Raw genomic sequence first — 22,812 nt, 5'->3', positions numbered from 1 at the left:
AAAGATCACAGCTGTACCTCTTTCTGTATAGCAGCCCACAGAGAAATGTTGAGTAATACTCTTTGTGTTTTACCATATAGCAACTTTAGGTGCCAAAAATGTGAAAGCTTCTTTGAGCTCACTACCAACACAGGGAGCTGTGAAGAGGGGGACTTGCTCTGCAAAAATGGTTTAAGTCAGCTATTTTGACAGGTTTCTTGGTGTTGCTCTTTAGCTGTTAATATTCTCTGAGAGAGAATGTCCAGAATCCTTCATCTTTCAACAATGGGAATAAAAAACTTTGCACAATAATTCTGGCTTAGCAGCCGCACATTGTTTGTGAGCTCTTTCCCCCTTGCCTGCAGTTAGCAGAAGCAGGTATCTGGGCTGTTACGATTCTTCTGCCTGCGGTGGTCTTCACTTGATGTTGCTGTCTAAAAGCACCAAAAGTGGGCGGCTGTGGGACATCTTTATCCCAGGTAGGAAGTTGCAAGAAATGCCAAGATTATTTCAGCACTGGACATCATAGAAAAATTTGAGGTCTGTGGTGCAGGGGAAGAAGTGAAGTTAAAGGGTGAAAAGCTAAGATGCACTTTGTAGCTGTGCACATCTGAGAAAACAGTAAGTCAACGGGGACACTTTAAAAATAATGCACAACACTACAGACTGCTGGGTTGTATATTGCAAACACTGTCTCTGGGAATGTGTGTGTGTTTCCCGGGCTTCTGGGAGGGCTGCATGGACCCCCTTTGTATGCTGTGCAGTCTTCTGGAGTTCACTTCCTTTGGTCAAATATCCTTTGCCAGAGTACTCTGGCGTCAAGATAAACCATGACACAGAGCTACTTGTTGTTAAGTGGTGTTATTATGTCTAATGCCAGTGCCCTGTACAAATGGCCTTTCTGTCTTCTTGTTAAGACTCATATTTTATATGCATACCATTGTAGAATATACATTATCCCAAATATTTTAGAAATTAATGTCCTGTATCAATATTTTAAAGATCTCTGAAGACTTTGAATGTCATAGTGAGAGGAGGCATAGTTTGAAAATTAAGGCATAGGAGGCAGGAGTTGGAACAGGTTTGGGCTGTTTGCCTGTTTTGGGCACAGATGTGCTGTATGACCTGGGCCAGCTGTGTAGGACAAACCTCAAGCTCAGACTCCTTCTTGTACTGGGAGTAGTTCTGATGACTGCAGAGGAGACTCTGCATACTGTGAGATACAGTGCAAAGCAGTAGAGTGTGATCATTAATATTTTTTACCATATTTTTTGTCTGTAAAATGTTTCCTTCACAGAGGTGCTATAGATTAACTGAACAACTCATATTCATAAGTGTAAGGGCTGTTGTTATAGCAAAGTGGGTTACTGCTGTGTGGAGAAGGTGGCTTCCAGATCTCAGCAGAAATGTTTCGGGAGTAGAGTGTTTTGCATCAGATCTAAGCACTTCCAAATTCACTATCTGCAAATTAAAATATTACAGTGAAATCCAGCAGCACAGGGGGATTATCTAGGCCCTGTCTGTGTTGGAGCCAAATGGCAAAGCAGAACTTCATGGTAATTCCTGGAGTTCTCTTTCTGCTTGCAGGACTTTGCATGGCAAATATTATTTTCATTAAATTTAGTATTAAAAAACAAACAAAGCCACAAGTGCGACAAATATAATTATGTCCAAACTTACATGTATTTTTGTTGTAGTTATGGCTGGAAGAGTTTGTAGTTTTGATTCTAAAGCTCTTGGTACCAGTAGTGAGGCCAGTCTCTGTACGTGGATTTTTAGAGCAACTGTATGAAGGAGGCTGGAGGGATGAACAGAGGAAACACAAATCTCAAAACATCAATAGGAAGGCATAAAGCTTGAAGAAAAAACAAGAAAAACAATTGCTCTGTAACAACTGTATTTGCAGTTCACAGCCTATAACCAGCCTGCTTAGGTTACATTAGCAAACTGTTATTTGTAATTTGAGTGGACCTATTAACATTTATTAAAAGGTTTTTTTCTTCCCATTGGAAGCATTGTTGACAGGGACTGAACTGAAGCTCAATTCTTTCTCCCTCTGCTTTGGAGCCCAGCTCCTCAAGTCCTTCTTCCTATGCCTTCCTGCTCTGGGAAATAAGCTTCAAAGATTTCAAAGGCTTTGTTTTCCTTGTGGTTTTTTTCATCAGCAGTTCAGAGTCCTGCTTCCCTGGACTGAACTATTAGGAGTAAATTTAACTCACTGCTTTAATACAAATCATTTGAGTGTGACTGAGAGGACCTTTTGGTTTCACTGGCACTCCACGGGCCATCCTTTAGTGAGAAACTGGAGCAGGTTATGCATCAACAGACATTATGGCCTTTCCAGTAGTGATAGGGGTACAAAGAAATAAAGCTTATTTTTGATCTTGAAGTCAAGGTATACAAGTCTGAACCTCCACAAAAAGCAGGGATACTAAGCAAAGAAAAAGTGGTAGGGATTTTGTACAAGGGCAGGAAGATATTTCAGAGTCAAAGGGGAATTTAAGCTGTTGGGAAGTAATTACAAAAATTGGAGCTGGGCCAGCATGCAAGGACTGGTGTCCCTGACTTTTACAAATGGCTCTATGAAATCTTAATGATGAGAAAATGTCAAGACCTCAGGCTTTACTCCTTGGGCAGAATGTCATCTCTTGTATGTATTCCCTGAGCTCTTGTTGGGCTGTTTGCTCTCCCAATAAAAGGAACCTTTTCTATGAATCACTAGCATAAACGCATGTAACACCTCTGGTTTTGTGGAAGGTCTCCCATTCAGTTTATTTCACTACTATGGGGCTTGAAATCAGAGATTTCAAAACAAATGTACGGTAAACGTATGTGGATTTAAAAGTCTTGCAAAATTGAAGAAATATAGGAGTTGCCTTCATTACAAAGTAGCCTTAGAACAGTTTCACAGAAAGCTTAAATCCTGATGGTATTGTCTAGAGTGAACGTGGGTCTGTAAACTGTCATCCTGCTATATTTGCTGACCAGCTGAGAAGGGAAGCCAAATCTGAATTTCCTGTTGTATATTCTACCAATGGACTTGATGTGCAGTCTTACTGTAAAAAAGGTCATTATCCATCAACCTGTATGGTAGTAGGGGGAAAAACTTGCTCTCTGAAGAATGCTAGAAGCAATCTTTAAAGAATTTTGGAGTGTATAGATTTTTACTTAGGTCAGGGTTTTGGAGATGTAAAATGAAACTACAGAACATCTCAAATATTTGCAGTAACTTTTGTCAAGACTAAGCTGTCAGCTACAGTTTTGTCCAGAGTTTTAAAAGAAAATTTTATAGATTTTATTTACCTTTGGTAACTATTCCCCCCCCCCCCCCCCCCCCCCCCAAGAAGCATGGCAAGTATGGTAACTACATCATGTATTCACCCTGCAAGGCACACATAAATTTAAATGAAAGTAATAGAGGTTAGGATGTGGTTGATGTCGTTTGAACTGCTCAGTACATATTGACAAAGAATCAGGACAATTTTATAGGCAAATTCTGATCCGTCATCTCCTCACAGACTACATCATAATATTAATGGAAAAAGTGTAATGTTATATTAGATGAATTGTGACCCACGTCATGAGTCTTGCCTGATGTACCGGAGACTTCCAACCTTTTTCCACTTGTGGACTACTCATGGTTTTAAAGTGAAAGTTTAAGCCTACTGATAAAGGGCTTTCTGCTCTCAGTTACATATTGCAGACCTTTTATAAATACTGCAGAGCCCCTGCCAGGGGTCCACAGACCACAAGATTAAAATCTCAGGTTTACACAAACCTCTGTTGGATGGATGCCATCCTTGGTTGGATGGATGCGAATGTTTAACAGCTGTTTGTGTGAGTGTATGCAGCATTAATGGATTCATAAAAGAACAAGGGAATCGGTAAGTAAATCCTCACAACTTTTTCAAGCTAAACCTGTAAGCTTCCTCATCCTCACATCAGTTTTCTCCATCCAGTGTCATCTACAGTGCGTATGTCTAATTTCTGCTTCCACAGACTGCTCCAAACAAGTTACGTGGTTCAAAATGGATGTCTCCTTCATGCTTCAAATGTTGAATAAGCTTTCCACTAAAAAAGATGGCTGTATGTAGTATAGTTTTATACTAGGGATGTGTTTTGATGAATAAGTTTGCAGGAGTTAAACTTTATAGCTCTGTGTATAAACTTTTGCAAATAATTTTACTCCTCTGTTTTTAAGCTCTTATTCAAGAATATTACATTGTCAGTTTTTATTGTGCTGAAGTCAGAAAACAGATCAGGCAGTGCTTGCAGTGGAAAACAATGGTTTATTTCAAGGTTTTCATATGTATTGATTTTTTTATAAAGTACACTTCTAATTGCAAGCTATGGCTTCCAGGTCTTTTTCTCACTCAAGATCCTCTTGCAAGACCTGGAGGGATAGTGATTTTTACTAATTTCTCTATGCGCTTCAGTTTCTATGCACTTGTATGTCTAACTCTAAAATATTTTTTTCTTAGAAAACAAAATAGGGGACATTTTAGACAAATCGGCATACACTAACAGTCATTAATGAATAGAAACTTTAAAATATTACAGGACAGTCTTGAATTTCTTTCTGGCCATACAAAACAGGGTCAGAAAGATAGGATGTAAAAAGCATAGCAGGGTGGAAAAAGAGCAAAGATGGAGGAACCGTCTGAGGCTGTGTACAGTAGGTATATATATATATGAGCTATAATTTGGAAGCTGCATGTGGAGCACTAGTTCTTGATTAACAAAAAGAAGATGTTTAATTTAATTGGGAAGGTTTACTGAGGTTTTTTTCCATAGGAAAAAAGAGTATAAATGAGAGAAGAGAGTACATCCAAAAAACTACTGACAAAATTGTCTTTTGGCTGCCCTGAGAGGGAACGTTGGCAAGAATGAGAGGCAGAAAGGTCAGAGAAAGAATAATTGGAAATGGCTATTTATAGCTACTACTGCATACCTCCTTGGTGTTTCAGCATATGAAAATGCAGACTAAACCAGGAGAAGTTATTGCAGGTAAGAAAGGTCAGGGAGATAGTCATTGCTGAATGGCATTAACTGGATCTTTGTGGAATTGTTGGGGTGGGAAAACCATTTCTGTATGTGGAGCAAATAGCTGTAGGAAGCATAGAAAGTGTTCAGATAAAGACATTATTATACTTTTAATAATATTTGTTTTGGCTCCTGCATGAAAATGTTTTGGATATGTAGGAGGCATGTGTGGTATGTCCATACCCTGTTTGCAGAGCAGAACTACTGAAAACTATGCTCCCAATAGAGGTTGTTAATGAAAATATGGAGGTGAAAATGACTCTGAAGAAATCTCAATTTTATGCTCTGGTTTAAGGACATGAAACCTAGAATAGTTATAAATGAAAGATCTTCACTGATGGCATTACTAGAAGTTACACACTAATGAGCAAAGCAAATCCAACTTCCAGCTGTTCTCAGAAGAAAAGAAAGTTGATTTACAAATATCAGTAAAGCTTGGGCTAAGATGCTCAGGCCTGCAGAGATCTCATACAGCCCCTCTGTGGGAAAGCTATGGGCCACTTGGCAGAGCAATTACCTTGTCCAGGTGGGTGAGCTAGAAGAGGTTCTGAACTTTGAGAGATTGTCTAGGCATGCTTAAATTAGGTCATCTTTCTTTGTTATTGCAGTGATTCCACATTGTTTTGACCATTGCTCAGAGTCACTGAACTTTAAAATAGCATTGCTTTGCTGAGCTCTTCTGACTAATGAGCTTGTCTGTCTGTAGGAGGTACCAAAGTCATTGCTATTCATTGCAACAAAAAGCTTATTTAAGCTCTCCCCTCCCTGCATGCCCCCATGATAGTACTAACTATGGCAGTCTTAAAAGCAGAATTAGAGTCCTCACACTGAACTTTTCTGTTAGAGCTGCCATCAAACATTCGTTGTCAGGTACTCTTTGAAAGGAATAGTACTGTACCCATTATTGTGGACTTCTGATATCCTAATTACCTGCAAGCAATTCAGGTCAAAGACCTCGTGTTCGAGTTTTCCCTTTTCAATTGGTGTCTTAGAGTTTAAGAACAGTAAGAGGCAAACTGGAAAACCTCACTAAAACTTAGAAATAACAGTTAAAGGCATTTAATCTTTTTGTGACCATTGGTTAGGATTTCCATTTGTGTCCACACTGTCTGACTATGATCACATTACTAGCAGAGACGTGAAAAAGAAGCAGAGAAGAGACAAATGTTCTTTAGTTATCCATTTTGTGGGTGTGAGGTTTGAAGAGTCAATAAACCAAAGTGTTGAACTGAAATACCACTTTATATCATTGGTGATATGGCACATAAGGAGATTTTTTTATTGATACATAGAATCTGCAAAATAATCTTTGAACACTCCCCCATCCCCACAAATTTGCTAGAGGTAAGCATATGAAGTAATTGCAGGGGGGCCTCTCTCTGCCCAGCACCCAGCAGTCTGAGATAACTGTAATTGCAGCAGATTCTACCTATATGAATATTTGTGTCTTTTTCATGGTGGTTTTTTTTAGGTGGATTGGTTTTTTTCCCTCTTTAATTTATGGGAGATGAATATGTTAGTTTATATCTTTGTGACCAGTCTTTAACCGACTGAACAAACCCCCTAATTTCGTTAATATATTTTCAGTTATACTTCAAGGTCTTTCAGAATCATAATCTTATAATTTTTTCTTATGTGTGAATTAATTCAAGTAATCCAAGAATTTCAGTCTGTGTAGTACTATGTGCATAAAATCTATTGTATAAACTTAGCAAATCTATGAATTCAAATGATCTTCCTTGAATTTTCTTTTGCTCTATTTCATTTGTTGGAGGATGTTATGCATTTTTAAGTGAAAGAACAAACTTGTGAGCTGTCACCTGTTGGTATCACGTGAATTTCCTTTTAATATATCCCAAATAACCCCACTGTAACTTTATTGAATTCTCTCTTTAATAATGTTTGATTTATTAAAAAAGACAAGGCTGAAGCAATAAAGCCTTGGAGCAAATTCAGATTAGTTTAACTAATTGGCTTCAATGGACTTAGATTAGCAGCTAATATAAAGCACTTTTTATTTCATCTATGCCACTGGCATTAGCTTCTAGTTCTGGGGACAGTAAGCAAACACATAATTGAAAATACTTGTCTGGTTTATCTGGAGTCTCCAGATTATCTTTAGTTGTCTTTCCAGCTTCCTAGTTCAGCAATGTGCCAATAACCAGTGAACCAGAATTTTCTGCTGCATGAAATGTTACCAGTTTGTTGATTCATCAGAACCAATTCAGTATAATTTCTGTTTATTTTGCTGTGATTGGCAAATATGGACATGGATTCTTACATGCATCTTGATATCTGACTGCTGTAATAGTTCCTGTCTGGGAACGATGAATAACAATAATGAGAACCATAGTCCATGTGAGATAAATTCATGATGCATATGCATATGTTTTTTGGACCATTTTCTTCTATAATAAAACTCAGAAAGTCTAAGTAGTGTGACATAATGATGTAGGAAGTATGGCAAGGGCAGGCTGTGAAATGTGCTGCTTTATACAAATTGCCTTGTCAAGGGTGCAGTACTACTGAAATAGATGCTATTTATGTATCATATTTAGATTTTAGATTTTTATTGTCAGGTTGTGTACAAAAAGCTGTTTTGTCTTTCCAAATATATTTTGCTTTTTATACTTTGCAAGTTTTTCCTTGAATTGGCTTTTCTTTCTGTGTTAGAAATGATCCAATAAAAATGATTCCATGGAGCAAGTGGTTTTAAGAAACATAAACTGTATTAAAATTAAATTTAATTCAGGCTCCATCTGATGAACCATTGAAAGTCTAGGACATTAGGTGATGCTGGAATATTTAGGAGGAAAACTGCAGTCCATGTGGGAACCTTTAACACTAGCAGAGAACACTGAATTACAGAAAGGCAACTGAGAGGGATGAGAGGCTGGAGGACACAAAAATGCTGCAATGTTTTCCTATTTATATTTTTAATTTATATGGGTTGAGATGTACAAATCTAAATGTCTTCTGGTGAAATTAATTAAATATGAGAATTGTCTCAAAACTAAGTGGCAGAAATGTCCCAAGGGAAGGATCAGATATTGAACTATGTGATCTTTCCAAAAGTATCTTGCACAGGCTCATAAGAGCTAATGAGGACACACAAAAGCATGACTGCTAACAACAGAGAAATTTGTCATCTCCATTTATTAGTGCTGTGATAACTTTGCGTGTCTAATTCACACTAAGAAAATGTTGACATATGGCCTATGAACTATACAGAAGATGTCTTCTAAATAACAAAGCTGTTTCTTTTGCAAAACTACATGGTAACATGGTTTATCCACTTATAAAGGAAAATGTTTTTGGTGTCACATCAGCCATGTCCAACACAGACCCAGTACATTGTTTTGTTTATTTTCTGCTATGTGAAAATTTCTGTCCTTACGTTATACTTTGTGTGCCTCCAAACAACTTCTTCTGGCTGATGTCCTCTGCCCTTATAAATTATTTTGTTGGGTAGAACAGCACCAGATGCTTTCCAGAGATTCTGGTACTTTTCTGTTGTAGTTTTATACTTACCACTTCAGTAATGAAGAGGAAAAAAATCAGGTCATAATCTTCCTTCTGTAGATAGGAAGGATGGGGACAATCTTTTTAGCAAGGCCAGTTGTGACAGGACAAGGAATAATGGATTTAAACTAAAGAAGAATAGATTTAGACTAGACATAAGGAAGACATTTTTTACAGTGAGGGTGGTCAAACACTGGAACGGGTTGCCCAGAGAGGTAGTGCAGGCCCCATCCCTGGAAACATTCCAGGTCAGGTTGGCTGGGGCTCTGAGCAACCTGATCTGGTTAAAGCTGTCCCTGCTCACTGCAGGGGGGTTGGGCTAGATGACCTCTAAAGGTCCCTTCCAACCCAAAGCATTCTATGATTCTATGATTTCAACTTTGTGATCTTTTGTTACTTTAGTGCTTCCAATATGTTACTTGCTATCAGGTTTGGTCACTCGGCCATCTTATAGTTTATTATGGTTATTCTGTATTATTCAATTTTCTGCTTTCCCTTTCAGGAGTGGCTAATGCACCAATAATGACCTGCATTCTTGATGACTTGCTGAACTTAATTATACCATATAAATAATTTTGATCAATATGATTCTGTCATAAAACTCTTGGTTGAATAACATCTAAAAATCTTTTCTTGCTATCGTTGAATAAAACTCTTATCCCTCTCTGCCATTTAACATTTCATGCCCAAAGTGAGTTAAATGGATAACCAAATTCCTTTAAAGCAGAGTATATTTTGAGATTGGGTGACACTGGTTATGAAAATCAAATATTAATCTGCCTCTGAAAAGCATTGAAGCAAAGGCAGGAATGGCCATAATTCATTGTTCTTCAGTGACAATGTTTTGGATCTTGTTCTTCTAAAGCACTGGAGATCTATTGAATTATCAAGATCTAGATAACAAAGCAAATGGAAAACTGTCAAATAAGTGAAAAGTATTTTCACTCTCATTCATTGGAACATGATAACTGATGTGGTTAAAAGGAGAAATCAACGTTCCTACCAGTAGCTAGGACATAAAGCTATGTATTTTGTTCTCCTGTTCTAGCCTCTACAAATGAAAAACCCTATGGCAGGAAAAAGTCTCTTCCCTGCAGGGGCTAGCTTTAAACAAAACAACTTGTCATTGAAGATGTTCCGATCATGGCAATGCTTGAATATTTAAGGCATAGGAAGGCTAAGGCAAAGCTATAGCTTTTCTCTGTTGAAAAATGTCGTGTTAAAGGCAAAGCAATTTGAGGAATGATTGTTGCTGTTAGTATTTTTACTTCAGGATGGACCTTCACAAGGTGAGGAATTGAAAGACAGAGAAAGAGGAGAACAACCCTAATAGCTGCATTAAACCAAATGGTATCTTCAAGGTGGTACTATAATATACAGTGTGCTGGGATGTCTTTCTCTTTTTGCAACAAGATTTTAAAGCCTTTTTTTTTTTTTTTCCCAATGTGAAATCAAAGTTTCTCTATTGCTGTGTTCCTGACAACATCACAGTAGAAAGGTATGTTCCCTCATTTAGCAAAATAGCCTAATTAATGAGTAATTCTCTTTAGGTTAGAATTCTGTTACTTACAGATATTGAAAACATAAAATGTTTTATTTCTTTGTATATGGAAGCAATCAGGTATGCAATAGCTTATGAGTCCCGTAACTCCACTAAGGGCAAAGATATCAAGAAAGGGTCGCCATGTATATGAGGTAAGATAAAATTTTAACAATTTACAATAGCAATTTGAAAGCAATTTTTTTTCTTTTTAAAGAAAACTGCCTAGGCAGAAATGATCTCTGCCCTATTCCTGCATTTTCTATTGCTGTATGTTTGTGCAATGTTAAAATCACGTGAATCATTTGCAGGACTCCTGGCTGTGCATGGGACCCAGTGCTCCCCACACCTGTGAACTTCCTGAGGAAAAAATACATTCTCTTTGGGGCACTCCTGTGCTCAATGGGAAGAGCTCTTCTTGTTGCTCTTTGGTGAGAATACCATGTGTGGGTGTTGATGGTCCACCCAGCCCAGGGTTTGTTCTTTGTCAGTGGCAGCAGGAAATGTGGTTCAGGGAGACACCGATGAACTTGTTAATATGGAGAGAGAGAACCAAACCCAACAAGGCTGAGAGAATAATGGATATTATGAAATGTTATTCTTGTCAAAACTGATTTAGGAAAAGCAGACAATAATTGAGATAAATGACTATGCTTCATTGCACCTCTTTCTTCCCCCATTCCTGCCCAGCACTACAGGGACATGCGAACGTGCTTTTGCTTTTTTTAGTGTTGGCTCTTTGTCAAGGTTACCATTGCTTGACTTTCTGATACTGTGTTGTAAAGCTCTAGTCAAATTCCTTTGATGTCGTGTCTGGAATACAAGGCATGATTTCTAGGGCTTCTCTTAGAAACATGCACTAACTGACTGGAAGCAGTTGCATGCATTTCAATAAATGCAATCATTTGAGTGGTTTGAAGTTCATGTGATTGTAATGAGAAACAAATTTCTGCAGGCAGCAACCAGAGACTCTCTATAGCAAGTAGGAATGCTAGGAAACTTTGTATTGAAGAATATAATTTTTTCTTGCATAGGTTTTAAGTGGGTTTATTTTTTATAAAGGATGTCTTTCAATGTCAGTTTATTAATGTTATGAGACTTGGCTTAGAAATGTCTGAGCAAAACCAGGAGATTGTAACTGCTGGCATCTGAGGAGTCAGCCCTTAATGTAGTCTCCAGGCTGGTTACAGTGGTCAGTATGTGCCGCAGGGGGGTGAAGGCAGATGGGACTGAGCTTCCCATTATGCCGATTTGCTGGAGTGGGATGCCCTTGATAGAGACAAAATCAGTGTTACAGGCAACCTTCTTCTTCTCCTGGAGTGAGAGAGGTGGCTCTGAGATGGCTCTGTGAACATGTGCCTGTTCAGAATTTCTGAGCACTAGTTTGAATAGCTGAGCAACCCAAAAGTGTCTGATAGAGACACAGCTAAATTTCAGAAGAGGAACTTTTTAGAGCCTTCTTCAAGGAAACAGTTGTAAAGATTTATCTACGAAAATTACCTGACTTAGAGAAAATTCAGTTGACTTGTAACCAATGCCAGATTTGGGCTTTGACTCAGCAATGATCATGTGAGTAAATTCCACAGTGCCAGTTACTGAAGTGTGTTTTAAGAACTGGAGCTTTGGAAATTGAAGTCCATCACTTAAATGCAAAAATAAATGCATCATAGTCTTCTAAAACAGCTCTGAAAAACAGCAGGTTAATTTTGATATGTAAGACTGGCAGGGCATAAGGAGAAAGTATCTGTTACTATTTCTCAGCATCCTAAAGAAGTTGAGTCAGTACTGAAGGGAAACGTGTACTTGTAGCTGGGCAGCGGTCCTTGCAGCTGGGCTCCTTTGAATGTGGGGACTTACTGGTGCTTCCCTTCCCCTTTAGCTGCACCGTAGGTCTGTGGTATCCCCAGCTTGTGGATCCTATATACCTGATGTGCCGGTTAGCTGCTTGCAGACCTGCCACACAGGACTGGAAAGGCTGGGGCCCTGTGGGTATCTGTGGGAAAAGGTAGAAGTGAGTTAGCTGTGTGAGCTTCACACTGTCTCTGCTGTGAAAATGGATGACCTTTCTAAAAGGCAGGCGAGTTCTCTGCTAAGTGATTGAGCTTGGGACAGAGAACCACTTTCTTCCACACAGCCAAACAGAGGGGTCTGTAGATTTTCATTGCTCAGTCTTCATGTATCCAAAATCTACTCATTCATTTATGTCCCCACTACACTTTGAACTTCTCCCCTAACCAAGAACCTACTACCCCTATGTAAGCTATCTTACACAACTCTCCATGCCTTGTAATGCCAGGCCCTAGTGCTGCCTCCATTCTTCCTCTGCCACAGCATCACCATGTTCCTTACTTACCCAAACGTCTGCGTTCCCGTGTCCTGATATATGAGATGTGCCCTCATTAGGGTAACCCCTTCTAGGATAATCCACTAACTCACAGCGCTGTCAAAGGACCCAGTGCTTTTGGACTCTCTGTATTGGCTTCCCAGAATCGGTGTCAACAACGTCCAGCTTGAAGCTATGCAATACTGCAGAAGCCAGTGTAGCAAGAACCGCATCTAAATATATTGCAGGTCCTCAGCCTCTCCCCCACTTCCCTGTGAACCTTGGTGCCAGAGGGCACAATCTCTGATTGCCAGCCAGCAATATACAGGGGATCCCCAAACTGCAGCCGGTAAAGAGAGCAAAAGAAATTTTTCTGGGTGCTGTAGAAGGTGAGTGACCAAAGGCAAAATCCAAAGGCTGCTCTGCATCCTGTTTCTCCCAGAGGCGTGTCCTGCTTTGCTGACCATGCACTCATGCTCTGTAACTCCCACCATACAGCCCAGCTTGGACCCCTTGCTTGGGCACTGGGGCTGGGAGCAGAGGGCTGTTCAGCAGCATTTGGCCCCCTTGGAGGCCCGTGTGGCTTGTGAGCCGTGTGTTGGCCACCGCTGCACTGCACCTTCTCCCCAGCATGTCATCCAGAGAGGGTTTTGTCCTTCAGGTCTCAAGATGATACATGGTTTCAATCCATCCTTATTGCTAAATCACAGTGGCAGGAAACTATTTACCTTTTATAATTACCTTGAAGTCTCATTACAGCAGACACCTGGTACTTGCCATCACATTTAAGGTTGCAAAACAGTTTCCATAGCAACAGCTGTCTCTGCACACCATAATTTTGTACACCGCTTCCCTATTGGCTAAAAAAAAATCCACAGTTGCTCTCTGTCCAAGGTTTAATTTTCCCATCAATCAATTCTGAATTAATTTGAGGTGAAAGAATATATTCCTTATTAGAAAAAAAAAAATACCTCCCATTTTCTTCTGGGAAAAACTATTGCAAAAATAGGCTGAAGACTACTAGTATTGTTTGGGCTGAGAAAAAATTTGGTTTTAATTTAGTTTTAATTAAAGTACAATAATAACTTGGGTTTATGAGGCAGTGATTTGTTTTTGACCATTCAGTTGTACTGTTGTCTGTCTGTCCTTTTACTTGACTTGCTTGCCAGTTTTAAATACTTAAACATTTTCAAAAAGTAAAAGCTATCTGTCTTTTTGGCACATATTCTACTTTGAATCTTAGCTGTCCAGACAGTAAAAATGACCCAGTGTTTTCAGACTACATCCCTTCCATTATTAATATACATGTAACATTGCTAGAATCAGTCACAGCTAAAACCATGCTGGGAGATTTGGAGCCTCTAGCTTTGACTTTACCCACTCTGACATGAATCAGACCCAGGATTTGCTGCTTTAAATGTTTTTAACTTAAAATTAGCAAAACATTGATTTTCTTCAGACTTAGACTTATACTGACTCCTGAAGAAATCTTCAAAGCAAATCCAGTTTGAAGAAACATACCATTTTAGTTCTAAAGTTATTTGCATTTAACAAAATTAATTGTAAACTGATAGAATCTTAGTAATGCTGTTTCAGATCTCATTCTGTCCATGTTTAATGATCGTCTCTTAATTTTATCGTTCTTGGATTTCTTCAGTTTCTCAAGCTTTATGAAAACTCTTTGTATTGTCTTTTTGGAATATTCTGCATAGCCTGCTTTGTTCAGTTTGGTAGATTTTAATCTGTATAAATCCCATTTAAAGCATTTGTAGGATTTAAATTGTGGGCATGTATAAAAACCCAAATTTGGGTGATAGCAAAATGTATTAGGAGTCAAGAGATATTTATGTTCCTTTTAACAGTATATATACTACAAATATTAATCTGGAAATGAATGGTCAGCTGTCAGATTTATTGACAGTTTCCTGTGCATCACCTTTGTGTCCACAGCAGCTGCAGCAGAATTGTAGGCCTCCCATTGCACTTTCTGGTGCCTAGCAGTTCTGTGCATAGTGCTTCAAATGCACAGCTTCCAGCTTGACCCCAAATGCCCTCTTATCCAACAGGTTACAGCACAGAAATAGTCTTTTGTCTTTAAAAAATGCAGTGCAGGTTAATTGCACATTTACGTCTTGAGAGATCAGAAGAAAATAACAATATTATATTTAAATTACTTTTATTCTTTGTGTATATACATTACGATAATCTTCAATAATCTGAGGATATCGGTTTTATTGATTTAATGAAATAACTTCCTATTCAAACTCAATATATGTGTATCAGTTTTTATACTACAACACTTTTTGTGTGAGGGAATGAGTTGATGGAAATTGCTTAGGTATAAGTAGAAAATTAAACACATTGAATTACATTGAATTACACTGAAAGTGTGTTATAAAAAAACAGTGCAAAAAGTCTGAATTCTAAAGCTGGTAATGTTAATGTAATGTGACTGTATTTTTTTTCTTTTAGCATTAAAATTTATAGCATTGCAATTTCAATGTATTCAAAATAATAGGCTGTAGAATTTGGGCTGCAAGTCTGAGATGGATTCAGTGTATTTGAAAGCTGTTAAATAATGATAGAGATTTTTGGAAGGAAATATCTTTTCCAACGTACTTGTGGTCTGGGAAAAAATTTTGCTCCTAAGAGCACCAAAATGCATATTGACTTTTGAAAAGACAAGTAGTCCAAATCTTACTTGAATAAATAGCTCATCAATTTGCCATTATCATGTTGTAACGGCATTAATGAATGGTATATTTTGGACAGTTACATTACACGGGAAATACCTATTTTTCCCATTTGCATTAAAGAATATATTTTCTAAAGTATCAGAGACATATACTTAGTTCTGTTAAAATTCAATTCTTTCCACAATTTTGAACTATACCCCTTTAAATAGGTAGTTCAGCAGCAGATTAGCAGAAAAAGGCACAATTACATTCACTTTTTCACGTTTTTTTGCATCCTCATCCATCAAGTTCAGACTTCCTTGGTTTTTGTCATATTTTTATTAAAATGTTAATGTACAATGTGAGAGTGCAAAAAGACTAAGAAAATGTGGAGGCATCTAAACTAACATTCAGAGTAACTGAAAAGAGTACATGGATCTTTTGCTGCTTATGTTCAGATGCTGACTTTTAGAAGTTGATAATATTCCTAAACATCTGCTGAATGTGTCTGTTCCTTGAGCCTGGTGGGTTATTATTTTTCCATTTTAGCTGAGCTCCTAGACTGTTCTATAACAGTAACATAGTTTTTGCAGTCTGACACTGCAAATTATGTGGCAATATTAAGCTATATTTACTCTTGGTATTTGAATAACACAAGCAGGTCAATAAAATAGATAAAAGTTGAGGTTTACAAAGACAGATCTAGCTGGAAAGGCAAAATGATCTGTGTTTCATATTCGACAGCAGGCAGAGTATTCCTATGAATAAGGATATCCAGGGATGCCTTTGTTAATGAGAGGGGACATCAAATTAAATAGCAAAAAACATTTTTCCTGCAAAAGAAGTCATTTTCGCAGGTTCAATCCCTGCTTACTGCAGGGGGGTTGGGCTCGATGATCTCTCAAGGTCCCTTCCAACCCAAAGCATTCTATGATTCTATGATTCTATGATTCCTGGGTGTGTAGGCAGCTTCTGCAATTTCCTTTAGTTTTATCATTACTACATTTTTGTGTAGTGTTTGGAAAAAGTGTTTGGAAACACTTTTTATAAGATGATTTCTCTTGGAATGACTGTCCGTTAATGTTTGGGGCTTGACATTAGTGTTTGATGTTTGATGTGGTGGTACCATCCTCTGACAAAGGCTTTGAAACTTAAATTTTTCCAGATGCTGCCTTACATCTTATTTTATTACAGGTCGTGCAGTTCTGTTTTGTTTACAGTCAGGTAGGATGAATATATCTTTTAGTGCTCTGTTTTAAACATAGCACGAAGAATTAAGAAGCATGTCTTCCATTTATGAATTGATATTTGGTTGTAATACCTGTATAAAGCACTAAGTATATGCCTTGCTTACAAGTTCTATTTTTCAGAATTTTTAAGAGCATGTTCTTGATGTTTGTGACCCCACTGGCTATTTGATTGATCCCTTTAGTGTCTATTATCAGCCATTTGCATTATAAATCCTGTAACATGGGTATTAGCCTTTTGCTTTGTACTTTTCCTTTTATGCTAGTGTGTTTTATTAATTATTAAACTGCAATTCTGTTTTGTTTCCCTTGTTTTTAAATCTGCTGCATTTTTCAATTTTGTGAAAGTGTGGGTTGCTGTTATCCAGTAGGATTTTTGCCAGTGTTTTCAATTTGAAATATAGTATTCTTAGCAGGGATGTTTTTGCTATTACATATGCATAGGATGTGAAAGAAGAAAAAGGTTTTGGGAGGTAGATACTATATAATTCTTGTTCTCTTTTTTTTTAAGCTTTTTTTCTAAAGAAAGAAGTTACAAAATACATTGGATATAGCATTAAATAAAAATAATGAAAAGAAACCAAAAAGAAAACAAATAAAGAAACACCACCAAAAAGAAACAACTTCTATATAAAAGAAATCTCTGAAAAATGGGCTGATTATCCAAAAGAGGTTTTATTCAGGAGTAAAGTCAAGTTTGTTTTTTTTTTTTTAAACTTTAAGTTTCAACTTCCTAGCTAAGCACAGAAGTCATGCAAATGAGGGAAAGGTGAAGCAGTTGAGTCCTTTGAAAGTGAAACAGTATGTCTCATCTTAGAATCAGGAGGGAATTCAATGAACTACTTAATATAGACTCTCTTTCAAGTTTATTAAATAGGGTTTCTCAGTTTCTGAACTTGCACTGGAAAAAGTTCTAGCTGATGTTAAAACTATTGGCTCTATTTATGACATTGAGAGTCAGCTTAGAGTCCGTAAAGGCAATTTCACCTGTTTGAGAGCTGACCAGAGTGGATTTATTACATGGATTTTTGTCTTGTGTTTTGAAATCTGTGGAGAGCAGGACTAGCTAATTATATACCTTGACTTAGATTGGAAAGAAATACTGGTAATACTTTTGCCAGAAATAACCAGCTGAAGTTTTACAGAAAGCAGATTTAGTTTGAATTATAAGATATTACGTGTTGTTAGAAAGCTTTCATTGCATATGTGTGGCCCAGATGGCAATGCAAGGAACTTATCAATATGAGGCAGGAACACAAGTAATGTATTAGTCAGACTGAACAACAGTTTGTTGTTGCCAGCATAAACCCACTGTGGTTAGTTAGGCTTCTGGAAAACAATTTGGTCTTCCTGAGCTGAGAGTTGTATATGGACTAGTGTGTGTAATAGCAATTAACGGACCCATTTCCTATAAATTTATGTAATTATTCTTTTTGGTTCTATGCCTCTAGAATGCATCTGGCCATGTTTAAACTGGCCTACAGTTTAACTGTGCACTATGTAAAGAAAGGTACTTGCCTTTTGGCTTGCGTTGGCAAGTCATTCCCTGTAAACCTTCTCGGTACTGTGTTTGTAGCTTTCTCTGCACCAGAATGACTGTCCTTATGTTCTCCTCCATAACTCCCACCTGTCATCTCTTTCTAGAATTGAAATTGTGTTCTGTGGATGTTAACACTGGTCATTCTCACCTCTGCTGTTCTGACAGGAAGACAGGTTGAATACTCATGGTAAGTTGCTCAGAAAATCATATTTGCATTTTTTTTTATCTTGTAGAGGAAAATTTTTTGGCCCTAGTGATTTTTCCCCTCCTTTTGTCTTGTTTCCTTTTCTGTGCATTAATTCTGACACAATTCCTCATATTCTTCCTTTTCAAAGATTTGAACTGTTACAGATGTTCACTGGAGTGAGCAACACCACAGATAATTCATTTAGTTTCTCTCCTAACCGAGAGTCCATCTAGCTCGCTAGTTTTGCTTCTGATCAGTCACAACCCTACCCTTGTAAGAAGGGACGAGACTGTGCATCCCACTATACACAGAGCTGCAAATCACTGCTGCAATGTCACAGGGATCTTGAAACTGACGGAGATATCTTGCCACTGAAAAGACAGGACCCATAAGCTAGCATGAAATGATGCAACTGCGTTTTGAGGGGTTTATATACTTGAATATACAGAATTACAGCAGTGCTCCAGTCTAGAAGCAGAAATAGTATGAATGTCTTCTGAAACTCAGGGAGGCTAACACTTGTTCTCATAAACATGTTCTGAGAAAAAAAGAACAACCCCATTTGGTATCCTGTGGCTTACACGATTAAGGACTCTGAAACTTACTGTGAAAAGGAGTGTAAACTTGTGGCTCACTCCGGCCCTTCTCTGGACTAGCCAGATGTGAATCAAGTCTGGTCTAGAAGCCTGGCCTCGTTAGAGTAATGTTGTTCCTAAGCTAACGTAAGGCGCTGTTGATGATCACAATGTCCTGCTAATGCAGCCGCATTAGCTGCATTGCATCCTGAGTGGACTAAAGCTGCCTCCCATCCACTTGACTTGGAGCATAAGCAAAGAAGTGTCTACATGGTTCAGGGTAGACACAATATGAACCATAAATAGGAAAGGTCTGAATGTTTCTGAAAATGTAGGCTTCTCAAGTCACTTAAGCCTTGCATATTAGAGCTACATCTAAATACTTCAAAAAGTCTCAGTCTAAATTAATACGATGCAAATGAAATACCTAATTGTAAAATACATGGTTGCAGCAGTCTTCTGATCATGAATTATGCTCTAGGAGAAACTATGAATAGTCCTGAGAATAGAAAAAAGGAATGTTTGTGACTAAATTACCTTCTAACTTCACTCTTAAATTGTGTAAAGCTGGATACTTGGTTCTTCTGGGGTTTTTTTTTTGGGTGGTGTTTTTTTTTTTTTTTTGGCTGATTTTGGAAACAAATCACACACAAACCATCTCCAATTACTAAGTAGTATAAAGGTTTACAGTGTGACAGAAAGACTGCTTAGTCTGCTATTGTGAATAGCAGATTCTGTGTTTCATTGCTGAGAATTGCTGTTTCAAAATATGCTTACAAAGACTCAAAGGGAAATATTCCCATTTGCTAGAAACTTCCCAAACATAATAGTTTTCAATAACTTCATGCAATTCAGTGATAAAATGGCATGTTTGCAATGAGTTCAGGAAAATAAATTTTTCTTTTTGAAAGCTAGTATGGGATAGTTGAAATAAGGAGAGCTTGGGCTGTTTGTCTGGAGTAGATATCATCTCTGAGAAATAAAAGCACAAGGAATGCCATCTGGCCCATGAAGATATGCCATTGAAATTATTATGAAATGATTAAATAGAACAGTCGACTAACATTTAGCAGTGTAATGAATATCATTGCTATCACTTTAAATAGGATGGCAAACCCAAGGATTTGTTAGAGCAAGAAAATTCTCCATTGTGAGAGGAACAAAATTCTTCTATGTCATTTATGGCCCCTGGTCACCAATTCACATAAACTCCTCAGCTGATGCAAGACTGTTAGCCATGCAAAGCTGGTGCTGAATTACCATTTCATCTTCCCTTGTGATGGAAATGTGTCTGCAGCTGCAAATGCAAAACCTCCTACGGATTTTCAGTGTTCAGTTCCTTAGATAGCTGGTGTTTCTCTTGGCACTTAAAGAACCCTGTATTCACCTCTGGAGATATCAAAATATTAACTGTGACAGCAATGCATATATCACAAGCTCTACAAAATGAATTTGTGTCATGTCACCTGTAGAGCCTGATAACCATACTGATCATTTCCAGCTGTGGGAAAGCTTTTGTGCTCTGATGTGAACAAGGAATGCCTGGATGGTTTGGAAGTGATTAGAAAATGATTATAGTTTTACAGTGCAAGGCTGGTAGCTTTTAACTTAGCCTGGTGAATGTGTGTCTGCCTCTTTCAGAAACAGGTGACGAACTTTAACCAAAAAGAACATACCAATTACTTATGCTAGTCATGATGCATTTGCAGCTAGGAAAGCGCGTTACTGAATCCTTCTCTGCCATTTAGATTACTGACAAAGTCATTTCAACTGTACATACAGAAAATATGGGAAACAAACAAAACTGTTCTCACTTATTAATTTAATACTGGACTCTGGGCAAATGAGTGAAGTTTCTATTTTCAAATGTGACCTTCATTTTTAGGTCCTGCACACTTTACAGGTATCTAACATTAGCCATTTGCTTTTTCTGAATTCAGGAGGATTGAACACCTGCTTTTTCTATTAACTACTACTTAAAGTACTCTCTAGATCTGTAGGAAAAAAACCCCTCTGAAAGTCAAGTAATGAAATTTGAGACATTTTTGAAATATGACTTTTAATTTCCTGCACTTCAATGTCCCCATCTGTACAATGGCCCAGCTGGATGCTGAGGAGGCTTGTCAGCTTAGAAGTAACCTGGAAGGAAGTCATTAGTACTGTTCTCAGATTGCACTGTAAAAACTCAGGAGAGGAAAAGTCCATGGTAATTCACGTTCCCCCATGGAGCTTTTTCCTTGCTGCTCTGTCAGGGGAAAGACTTAATTTCTGTTGCCCTTCAATGGACTTACCTCTAAATCTCACAGATATTGGGCCCTATGCAGAAACTCTGAATCTCCATGACAGTTAAGTGCCACCGGTGACTGTGTAAATCTTGTCAGCACAACCTTAAGGGATCTGTACTGGCCATTAAAGGATCCAGTGAAAATGATGAATATCTGCTCACACTTTTTCCATCCTTTTATGCCCATTCATCAGCATGTCTGCAGAAAGTGAGGAATATGTCTTAGTAGAGTGGCATCTACTCAAATACACATAATTGGGGCTCTCTGCGGGGAGCTTTTGTAGGCCCATATCTGCCACCTACAAAATGGTTGTGATGTTGGCCACGTAATGTCTACTGTATATACAAAAAAAGTCCCACTGTGAACTTGCTGGGCTGGCTGTTAAATGTATTAAACTCTTCTAATTGGAATGCCTGCACTGAATAGTAAAATCCTGGGTCTATATTTACCTTTGCAGTGTCTAATTAGCTCCCTGTGAGATTGGTCATTCAGGCCTCAGTTTCTCGGAGCTATGAACCAATCCTTAATTTTGTTAAGTGCAGGGAGTTCTCATTTTAAAAGTCATCTTCTGTATATTGAAATTTAAATAATTTGAACATCAAATAGGCATTTAATTTTATGTAATATTCTCCCTGAGCTTTGATAAAGCAGCGACCCTGCACAAAAGGTAAAATTGTTTAACTGACCAGCCTGAGCAAGCCTGTTTTTGAATAAAACTCTCTCTTTGGTCATGAGTTAAAACTTTCTGATGATATATATGAAAGGCACCTTGTCTGCACACCAGAGCAGCTCACAGTAATTTTCTGGAAACTGCAGACTGAGGCAGACTGTTATGCAATACTGGACAGCTTCCAATGCATTTTCTTCAGTGCAAATGTGCTGCAGGTTGCAGTGACCCATTCTTTGCTAACTTTTATAGGGAGTTATTTTAATTTATATGAAACTCCATTTATGAAAGATTAGGTTTTCAAACCCTTGATTGATCAGTCTCAGATGTCTCAGAAGTATTACATTCTTGGTAATCATAGAATCATTTAGGTTGGAAGAGACCTTTAAGATCGTCCAGTCCAACCATTAACCTAACACTACTAAGTCCACCACTACACCAGTTAAGGGTAGAATAATAGTTAATTTCATGTTTCCTGGCTTGGTGGCTGGCTTATTTTTTAATGAAAGTAAAACTAGGAATCATTAAGGTTGGAAAGGACCTCTAAGATCATCAGTCCAACCATCAACCCAACACCACCATGCCTACTAAACCATGTCCCAAAGTGCCATGTCTACACATTTTTTGAACACAGTAATGTATCTGCTCAAAGTCTCTCAATAATATTTATAGTGTTTTCTATCATTAATAGTTTCTGATTGACAGGTTTGAATTTTTGGTGGCTAAACCAGCCTGAATTTCAAATTTCTGAACTTTACAAGCTATGCTAGGAAACTGCATGGGGAAAATTTTCCACTTCTAAGATAGGATTAAGATACAACAGGTAAAACAAACCTAAAACAATTTGATCTTTTTTTTTTTTTTCTAAATAAGGTTCTGACTAATTTATTTATCTTACTCACTCTATTTGAAAGAAGAGTACAATACTTTGATAAATAGGAAAAAAATTGAATTTAACAGTAAAAGGAGTTGTCATCTTTGATATTACCTGCTTGACTCTTTGTGTTATTGCCTGGAAAATCATAGGAATAACAGAGCAATATCAAGGGCAGTTTTACACACGTTTACCCTTTTATGTACAGTATCAAGTACACTTATGTTTAGTCTATCTATTCCTTGGGCTTATACAAGGTAACCCTCCACCCCCATATATTTACACATGACTGTGATAGTTGTTCCTTGCAAAATTCCTTGCTTAGTCATTATCAATGGGGTTGTTTATTGATTTC

This window comes from Pelecanus crispus, chromosome 7, assembly GCF_030463565.1.
Source record: "Pelecanus crispus isolate bPelCri1 chromosome 7, bPelCri1.pri, whole genome shotgun sequence".
Classification (NCBI taxonomy): domain Eukaryota; kingdom Metazoa; phylum Chordata; class Aves; order Pelecaniformes; family Pelecanidae; genus Pelecanus; species Pelecanus crispus.
Note: the sequence above shows the minus strand (reverse complement) of the source record.